The sequence below is a fragment of the Dermacentor albipictus genome, chromosome 5 (genome assembly GCF_038994185.2).
Source record: "Dermacentor albipictus isolate Rhodes 1998 colony chromosome 5, USDA_Dalb.pri_finalv2, whole genome shotgun sequence".
In the NCBI taxonomy this organism is placed as follows: domain Eukaryota; kingdom Metazoa; phylum Arthropoda; class Arachnida; order Ixodida; family Ixodidae; genus Dermacentor; species Dermacentor albipictus.
This window is the reverse complement of record NC_091825.1, coordinates 105,709,265-105,719,042: the sequence shown is the minus strand read 5'-3', so window position 1 is coordinate 105,719,042 and position 9,778 is coordinate 105,709,265. Positions and strand designations below refer to the sequence as shown.

Genomic DNA, 9,778 nt, shown 5'->3' with positions numbered 1-9,778 from the left:
TTATAACCAGGCCTACAAGCTCTTGTACTGCATATTTATATAGCCTTCTCTTTGGAGAATGGAGCCATTCTCCATTATACCCTCAAGCACGTGAAGTAGACACTGCAATAACCCCAAGGGAGGGGGGACAGTAACGCAAAAACCTTACTGGGCTTGTGGTGCTGCTGAAGGATGCACACATACCATTTATGCTAAAATTCCCAGCAGACATTCCAAAGTTTGTACGAGTTCGACTTTAGCTGGCTGAACTGAATGATTCATATTGAAGGCAATTCTTGCAACATTTGGTCAAACTGAATGAAACTGGACAGCACAATTAGCTGTGTTCATCTAACATTTATACGACTGCTGCCCCGAGCATTTTGCCTGTTACTTTGCCTTTCGTTTCTGAACTATCAAGTTCAAGTACACACATACTTTATCACTGTACAAGTAGAATGGCTTCAAGGCTTTTCCTGGGCATTCAACAGTCACTATTTATTCCTATAAACCTTCCTGCATGTGAAGGCAAAAGAAACTTATTAATTCATGCTGGAAGTATAAAAAGACAGGTATTTGCACAGAAAATGTTTATTTTGAGCACCGAGGTTCTTGCTGATGTAGATATGGTGCTGGCTCCCTCCTTGCCCGAAGCATGTGCTTGCTGTACACAGCACCAGATGATGGCTTCCTAGGTCAAAAGATCAAAGTGAAATAAGAGGCATTTTGTTTTAGCCCTGGAAAGAAAAAGCAGGATTGAGACATTAACATGTATAAAAAATACTTGCCTAAAGAAAAATTAATACACAAGCAAATTCACTAAAGAGGTTCACTTTCAAGAGCGAAAGTATGGTTACGATGAAAATTACAAGGAAGCTTCACTGCTCATTGAGGTTTCGGTTCAGTAGTTGTTGAGCCACGAGGGTTAGCATGCTACATCTTGCATATTATGTTTTGTAGAACAATATTGCACTTTGAACAATGTAGTGCCTATTTAAATGAACTGACAAGGAACGCTGAAACTCCAGGCTAGTTTGGTCTGCACAAGATATGATACAGACACTGTACTGCATTCATTTAGTGTTTTTGTCACTGATCTCATGCACAAAGGTCATTCACACCTATCCTACATGAAATGCAGTTACTTCTTTGAAGCTTCATCTAGTCCTTGAATTTGCTGCATGCTTATGTCTAAGGGAGTTCGTTTGGTTCCTGTTAATGTAGTACATCTAAGCAACTGTTATCAAATGCCCATAGTGTTCCCTTGCATGTACAAAACATTTTTGGCCCTTTCAATGCACAATACTCATTACATTTGACACTTGGGACTCGTGCAAGGCGCCATTTAGTACTATATGCTTGTCCACATCTGATAATACTTTCACAGCTGGGTCATTCCCATGCCAAATGCCTTGGTTATTACTGTGACCTTCTCACACTTTTCCTTTAGAATCTTCTTGTCCACTTTTAAGGAAGCACCCCACGACACAATGTCTCCATCCTAGTGGTGCTATGGAGTTAACTTATGTGCTAGTTGTAGCAGATGACGTCAACTGAAGGCCACTGAAGATAAAACTCTCTGCGACAATTCCTTTTACACAAAAAATGCAAACAATACAGAATAGTCAAAATGTAGTTATCTGGCAAGACTGGCTGCATCCATCATCTTTGTTTGGCGCAATTCTGAGGTGGCTCCATGTTACAAGACGCTTGGCGATTATTGCCATGCGACTGTTTGGGACTCTATAAAACACAAGAATTGCCTTACTCCGGCCTTTCTCTTTGTGCAGCGGCCAAGGTTATTATTCGTCCAATTGCACCGTGTCCTGTTTGTGTGTCCATAGACTAAATTCTTCACCACATTGTTTTTGCCGTATTTCGTGAGTGACCCATGAACTCATCTTGGGGTGGGACTTCTTATCTTTGGCGTTTGCTTCTATCTCTTGTCGTCAGCGCCTCACACAACTGGATGATGCCACTGGCAATTCTCTTCCTAACCACGAAGAATGCATTCGTCTCGTCACCTCTTCCGATTACGTTCTTTGGCCACCTAGAGAAAAGATTATAGGTGTCAACTCCTGTAACATTGTGGATGGCGGCGTATTCATTCTACCCTATGACCATACCCTATCTCGAGCAATTCTGATTACCCCTGGCCTTATTCGCTTCTCTGAGGGGTCTGCATTGCTTACTGCAATAAACCAAATCGAACCCCAACTGTTGCCTCGTGGATCAACTGTCACTTGAGCTGTTGACACTCATGTCGTTGCAATTGTCACGAAGACAGCTCAGTGTGTTCTTGCGTCTGTTACCGTGCGCTGAACAAAATCGTGCGCAAAGATGTTCACCCCGTGTCACGGATGGATGATGCACTAGATTCACTCCACGGTGCTGAGTATTTTTCTAGCCTTGACTTTAGACCAGGCTACTGGCAAATACCGATGTCCAAATCCGACAAAGCAAAAACGACATTTGCTACCCCTGATGGGCTCTACGAGTTCAGTGCGATGCGTTTTGGACTCTGCAATGTGCCTGCCACATTCGAACGCATGATCGATAAGTCTTCTGTGGCTTGAAATGGAAATTCAGCAACACTTCATTTGGGCCTAGTTGGTACATACTTCTGAACTAAACGTAACAGCGCAAACATATAAGACGAGCCACAAAAAGAAAGACACGACACACACTGGCGCTGTTTGTGGCTCGTCTTATATGTTTGCGCTGTTACGTTTAGTTCAGAAGTTGAAATGGAAAACCTGTCTGTGCTATCTCGACGACATTGTGTTTTCAAACATGTTCTCACAACATTTGCAACATCTTGATGAAGTCCTTGCCTGTCTTGCAAATGCTGGTTTGCAGCTCAACACACGCACACGCGCGTGTGCGCGCACACACATACACACACACACACAAATGCAGTTTGGCCAGCAAGGCCATCAAAGTTCTGGGGCACATAGTCTGCAAAGAAGGTATTCGTCCGGACCCCGAGAAGCTTACTGCCATCCTCGAATTTTGTGTCCACTGCGTCAAAAAGACATGCACAGTTTTCTTGGACTTGCTTCTTCCGGCACTTCATATGCAACTTCGCTACACTTACGTCCCCGCTCCATCAACTCCTCCCCAGTAATGCACCCTTTGTTTCGTCCGACGAATGTGAACATGCTTTCCTGCTTTTGCAACATGCCCTGACGTCAGACCCAGTACTGCGCCACTTTGATCCAACCGCGCCCACCATCTTTCACACCGACGCTAGCAGTCAGTCTCGGTGCCATTATACTACAATGCGACAACACATTCCGCGAACGAGTAATTGCTTAGGCTAGTCGTGCACTAACCAGTGCAGAAAATTACTACACCATAACCAAGCAGGAGTGCTTTGCTGTTGGGCCGTGCAAAAATTTCACCCATGTCTTCATGGCCGCCATTTCACAGTCGTTACCGACCATAACACACTGTGCTGGCTTTCATCGCTAAAGAATTTATCAGGTCACTTGGGTTGCTGTGTGCTTCACCTACAGGAGTACGATTTCAATGTCACCTACAGGGCTGCAAAGAAGCATCAAGACACCAATGCTCTCTCTTGCTACCCTCTGCCGAATCATGACGATTCACCATAACCTCTCCGTGATTGTGTACGTCCTGAGTCCTCTTCATCGGCTTTACCCATTGTAGCCCTCGAATGGCTAAGACACAACAGCCCATCTGTCCTTGTGTCCCACTAACGCATCGACCCATACTGCTGAACTATTCTCCAACGCATGGAAGATTCTTCGTCACCTCCAAACGCCTGACTTCGTCGACAACTTAATCAATTCAAGCTGCACAATGGGGTTTTACATCGCAACATTTATCACATCGATGGCAACAAATGGGTCCCGGTCATACCATGTTCTCTGCAATGTGAGGTGCTTGAAGCCTTTCATGATCATGCGACAACTGGTCCTCTAGGCTACCACAAGACTTACAACAGAATATGAAGTTGCTGCTCCTGGCCTGGCCCATCTTCAGCCGTTGCGAAGTATGTTGCACCCTGCGTTCATTGTCAAAGCAAACCCAACAGCTCCTTCTGGCTCTTTACAACCTCTGCCTTGTCCCGCTTCGCCTTTTGAAGTAGTTGGAATAGACTTGTACGGTCCTCTTCCCATGACCTCACATGGAAATCGTTGGATTGCAACGGCCATAGACCATCCAACACGCTATGCGGAGACAGCATCTCTACCATCCTGGACTGCTGCTGAAGTCGCCGATTTCTTTCTACACAACATTATCTTACACCGCAGCGCTCCGCGCGTTCTCCTCAGTGACCGCAGCAGTCTTCCTATCTTCTATCCTCACCGAAGTTCTGTGCGCCTCTAACACAATTCGCAAGACGACTTCCAGTTACCATGCGCAGACCAACAGCTTGATTGCGATGTACAGTCACGTGCAATATGAATTGCAACACCAGTGCCCGTGGTCGAAGGGGTTCCAAGGCTGTACGGCTGTGCAGACACATGGTAAGTTCCAGACCGAAACACAGCTTCAATTAGTGGTGTCTATTAAACTGCTATTTCGAATGTCAGAGCTGCTGCGCAGGCCGTGGAGCCCCTTCAACAACGAACAAGAGTGTTGCAAGTCATATTGCATGCGACTGTACATCTACCCTGGCCACACGAACGGGGATGCAATCCTGTCGTTCATGACATTCGCCTATAACATGGCTACGCAACGTACTACTGGATTTTAACATTTTTTCTTCATCTATGGCTGTTCACCAAGTTTCATTCTTGATGTATCATTCCTTTCGACTCCTGTACCCCCATCAGTTCCTTTCTTGGAACAGTTTGTGTCTCGCCTCGCAGAGTGCAGACGCCTCGCCCCGCTTAACACCGACGTCTCCCAGGACGCTCGCAAGTTTCGTTACGACTCGACCCACTGTGCTGTCCCTTTTTCTCCTGGTGACAAAGTTCTTTGGACTCCTGTGTGCCTTCCTGGCTTATGCAAAAAAGTTTTGCAACACTTCTTGCTTATGCAACACTTCTTGAATGCCCACACCACCATATCGTCGGGCAGCGAGCACAACCTGCGACACCCATGTGGCCACAGTGACGAGAGGCGGCCTGCGCAGCTGGCCGGTTGGGGTCATCAGGTTGTCGCCGGCCATCCACTGATTATATTGTTCACGGACACGGTCTTTAACAGGCTTGTTGAGCACGACGTCCAGTGGCTGAAGTGTTGACGTCATGCCTCCCAGAATGACGGCGAGTTCCGTCCTCCCGTCGCGGAGTGCCAGCTTCAATCCTGCGGTCAAGTGCCCGCGAAAGGCATCCAAGACGAGCATGCTCGGACACCGCAAGAGTGCCCCTGGTTGCCGATTCCAGACGGTCTTAATCCAATCGAGCATGAGGGCCTCGTCCATATAGCCCTTTTCATTCACGCGAACGACATCCCGTGGGAAAGCCTCTTTCGGCAGCGTCTTCCTCTTGAATATTATGTATGGGGGCAGCTTTCTGCCATCTGCAGTACACGCGAGCATCACCGTGAATGCTCGTTCCTCGTAGAAAGAAGCTCGACTTCTTTTGTGCCGCGTTCGCACACTGTGGTGAGCGACGGCATGTCGAACTACACCGGCATTTCATCAGCGTTGCCGATCTGTACCAACATGTAGCCATGCTGCTGCCGGAGACGGAAAACATAGCGCTGGAATTCGACCAACTTGCCCTCGTATGCCTCTGGCTGCTTCTGCCAGATTGATTTGCACTGTCGAAGTGCGAATCCCTTGCGTTGCATGAAGCGACGAACCCAATAAATGGAGCCCTTGAATTGTTCCTTGGGCAGTCCGGATTTTCGGGCGATCTCAATAGCTTTGATGCAGATGAGTTCTGCTGTGACTGGCAAAGATCTGGCACGATGTTCGCGGACAAAATCCGCCACCCTGTCTTTGAGCTCCGGGTGCACTGCGCCATAGAATAAAGAACTTCGTCAGAATAAAGAACCGCGCAGCGCCCGCGAGTTGGGCCGCGTCGGTCACCAAGGGGGCGATAACAATGTGGATGCCGAAAGGTCTGCGCTCCTACATGCTGGCAGACGACTATTCATGCTGTGCCAAGGGCTGGTATGTAAGTCAAGGGGTGAACTTTTAGTAATATTTTTGGGAAAAAACCTCAACCTATATTCCGCACTATACGGTACTCGGACTGCTGGAGACATATGCCGTGGCCGAGAACCTACGGCTTCCCGACTACTCGGGTGCCACCACCTGTGCCACACGCAGTTGCACTGTGGCACCCTGCCTAGATGGAGTCCATAAGCCAGGAAAGCCACGCACGGCAATCTATGTCCGCAGCACCCTGGCGCGTGCTGTTCTACCTGTTGCTGACATCGCCGGTGGCCCCTTGGAGTCATGCGCCGTTGTGGTACGCCTTGGCAGCCAGGACACGGCTGTGGCGAGCATCTGCATCCGTCCAGGAAAGCCGTGGGATCCCTCCAGCTTCATCCAGCTGGCTGTTCGCCTTGGTGGGCATGCAGTCCTGTGCAGTGACTTCAACGCACACCACACGGATTGGGGAAGCCGCAGCTGCACCCGCTGAGGCAAAGGCCTCACAGATGCCATCAGCTGAGCTGGCCTGCTGACCTTGGAACACCAGGGAGCCCATCTACGTCTACCGCAGAGCTCGCACGGCCATTGACCTCTCCCTCAACACTGAGCAGTGCTCCTACTCCTGGGCCACAACTTCGGACAAATGGGGGTCTGACCACTTCTCTATTGTGATCAGCCCCAGGTCTGGGAGAAGGCCTAGGTCAAGAACTTACGTCACAGACTGGTCCCTGTTCCGGAAGCACTGCAGCAAGTTGGACGATGGCCGTGACTTCCTGAGCGCCATCGTGGATTGTGCTCAGGCTGCCACTGTTCAGTGCTCTACCCAACCAGATACCCCCGCTCCGGACCTCCACCTGCTCAACATTCGTGCCTCCAGGCGCCGTATGGAGCATGGAGCAATCCGGACGGGCAAGGCAGAGCATTGGACCGAGTACAGACGTGCAGATGCCCGCTGCAGACGCCAAGCCCGGCGCAGGAGGAGCCTCTGCTCTGCCATCGAGGCAGGTCCAGGGGACCCCTGGCTTGGAGACTGCTCAAATCCCTCACCAGCAGGAGAGGAAGCCTACAACCTGTCCTCGCCGTGGCCATCACGCTGAGCATCAGCGAAGAGGCCCTTGCGGAGCTCCTCGCCAACCAGTTTGCGCTGGCTGTACCACGCACTGCAGCCATCCTGAAGATAGGGCAGCCTTCCGTCAGCCTGCCTAGCTGCCTGCACAACCACCACACAGGTTCTTCGCTTCTGTAAATGGCCTGTCATCCAGTCTTGGGAGCCTGGCCTCACAGTTCATTGGCCCAGAAAGCAGTCCGAGCGCTTTTTCGCTACCTGAGGGCAACAGACTTGAGTGCCCGAATATAGACATCCTACACTTAAGTTCTCTCTCTTCCTCTTTCACTCCCCATTCCCCTCCCCACGTGTAGGGTAGCAAACTGGACTCAGCCTGGTTAACCTCCCTGCCTTTCCGTCTTCCCTTCTCTCTCACCACCCAGGGTGGCCATCGAGCCAGGTTATGGCTATCTACCAGGACCCGCTGACGCTGCACGAGCTCCAAGCATCGCAGTGCACCAGGAGCCCAGTGCACCAGGAACCCAAATGCTTCGCAACCTGGCCGCCAGCGAGCAGCTGCACCTGCTTGACTGCTTAAACATCTGGCAGTCAGGGCAGGTGCCGGAGTCATGGCGCACAGCCTACGTGGCCCCCATCCTGAAGGCCGGCTGAAAAACGTGAGCTCCTATCGGCCAGTCTCACTCACCTCTGCTGCTTGCAAGCTGATGGAGGCCATTGCTTTCTGGCCGATGAGCAGATAGGCTTCCGGCGGAGCTGATGCAGTGCGGACTCCATCGTGGACGTGGTCTCCACGCTGGAAGAGGCCAAGGCCTGCGGTGACGCCGTGCTCCTGGTGCTTATCGGCATGAAGGGGGCCTTTGACGGCCTGCCCTATCCAGTCGTTCAGCAGGCCCTGGACCTATTTGGTAGAGGGCGTCCCACAAGGATCAGTGGTGAGCCCTTTCCTGTTCAACCTGGCCCGACTGCTTGCTGTCCTGCAGACTGACCCCCACAACCACGTGAATACCTCCATCAACGCGGACCACATCACCCTATGTGTGCGAAATCCACCACACAGCCACAGCAGTGCGCGCTCGGCTCTGCAAAGAGCCCTCGACACCGCCGCTGCTTACCTGAGCTGCATTGGCCTTGCCATCTCGGCAAGGAAGACGGAGGCCATGCTGCTCCACCCAAGAGCAACCGCCCGCTGCACAGCTGCAACTGGAAGGCGACCTTGAAGCCCGGCAGTGACGTACCCGGGGCTACACGTTCATCACCGGCTGACCTGGCTGCCTGCTGTCAAGACCCTGCATGTCCAGGTCCTCCGGGTCCACAAGGCAGTCTCCCAGCTTGTTGCCCGAGGACAGAGCTGCACCACTAGGTGGGCTCTACGGCTGTACCATGCAGTAGCCACCTCACGCCTGCGGTACGTCCTCCCACTCGTGGCACTACCACGTGCCCGTCTCAAGAAGCTGGAGCTGCAGCATAGGGCCGAGATTAGGTTCTGCCTGGGCGATCCCTGCAGCTCTGAAATCGCTGCAACCTTGGCCGAGGCAGGAGCATGGTCCCCATCACTCCTGTCACAGCCCACATTCTACAATCAGCCACAGCTGTGCACATCGCTGAATGACACTGCGTTCAGGAATATCGGTCACATACCGACCGCACACACAACCCCCATCACACCTGCACTGAGCATTACGCTGCGGAGAAAGCTTATCAGTGAATGGCTACTGACAGCGCAGCGAAATTTTGGTTCTAAAGCAATTTTTCCCGACCGTGCAATGAGGCCGCAATGCGAGACCGCAACGAGGCCGCAATTTGGTGACTTTATTCACTACCGCCCTTAGCCGGCAGATCTGAACCGTGCATCAGGAATGTGCATTTCCATTGGGGAACAATAGAAACTCTTATTTAGGCTAAACAAGCGCGCGTACGTACGTACTTACATGCCGCACTCGGGACATCTGCCATTCAAATATTCTGCCATGTAGCAGCACCGTAACCAAGTAATGTTACTGTTACGTGCTTCTGACAAAGACTCTAAATAACTCTGAAGGAGCGCAGTTCCGTGTAATATACGTTCTCTGCATTAGGACACTGTAGCACTGGCTGGCCGGTGTGGCGGTCCCTGCAATGCATCACAAAAGCTCGTGAGGAACCTGGCTATAAAGTATCATCACAGAACACCTATATATGGCATCATGCAGTCGAAAGATTAGCTACGCGTTGTAGATGCACATCAAACGCAAAGACGAAGTATACTTACGAGAAGCAAAAGCCCGAAAAATAAGCGATCCACCGCTTCGTGCACACCGAGCCTGCCATATGCCATATTATGCCGCCAAAAAGGCCAGATGTGACATCACGGACGTGAAAAAACAAAGACCGGATGTGGCGTCCCGGACGTGACGTTTGGGTGAACCTAACGCTTGCGCTGCGTTCACCGGGTGAACGCAGACACTTTCTAGGACAAAACTGGTGGCTCTAAGTGCCTATCGACTGCAGGGTCCCATAAAACTGGAAGAATGCAAACATTATACTAATCCACAAAAAGAGAGACGTTAAAGAATTGAAAAAGTACAGGCCCGTTAGCTTACTCCCAGTATTATATAAAACATTTACCAATATAACCTCCAATAGAATAAGGGCAACAGTGAACTTCAGTCAACCAA

At 50.7% G+C, this 9,778-nt stretch overlaps 1 long non-coding RNA gene across 4 annotated transcripts; it reads right to left on the bottom strand.

The window, feature by feature from the left end:
* Positions 1 to 554: 554 nt before the first annotated feature.
* Positions 555 to 9,448, bottom strand: LOC139059990 (uncharacterized). 4 transcript variants are annotated; one of them, XR_011514548.1, is made up of 3 exons: positions 8,237 to 9,366; positions 7,810 to 8,105; positions 555 to 716 (listed from the first exon to the last, which is right to left on the bottom strand). It is a non-coding gene; the product is annotated as an uncharacterized lncRNA (long non-coding RNA). The 4 variants fall into 4 exon arrangements; XR_011514547.1 differs by having other exon boundaries at positions 555 to 670; XR_011514546.1 differs by adding an exon at positions 9,373 to 9,448 and having other exon boundaries at positions 677 to 8,105; positions 8,237 to 9,234.
* Between the last annotated feature and the right edge of the window lie 330 nt (positions 9,449 to 9,778).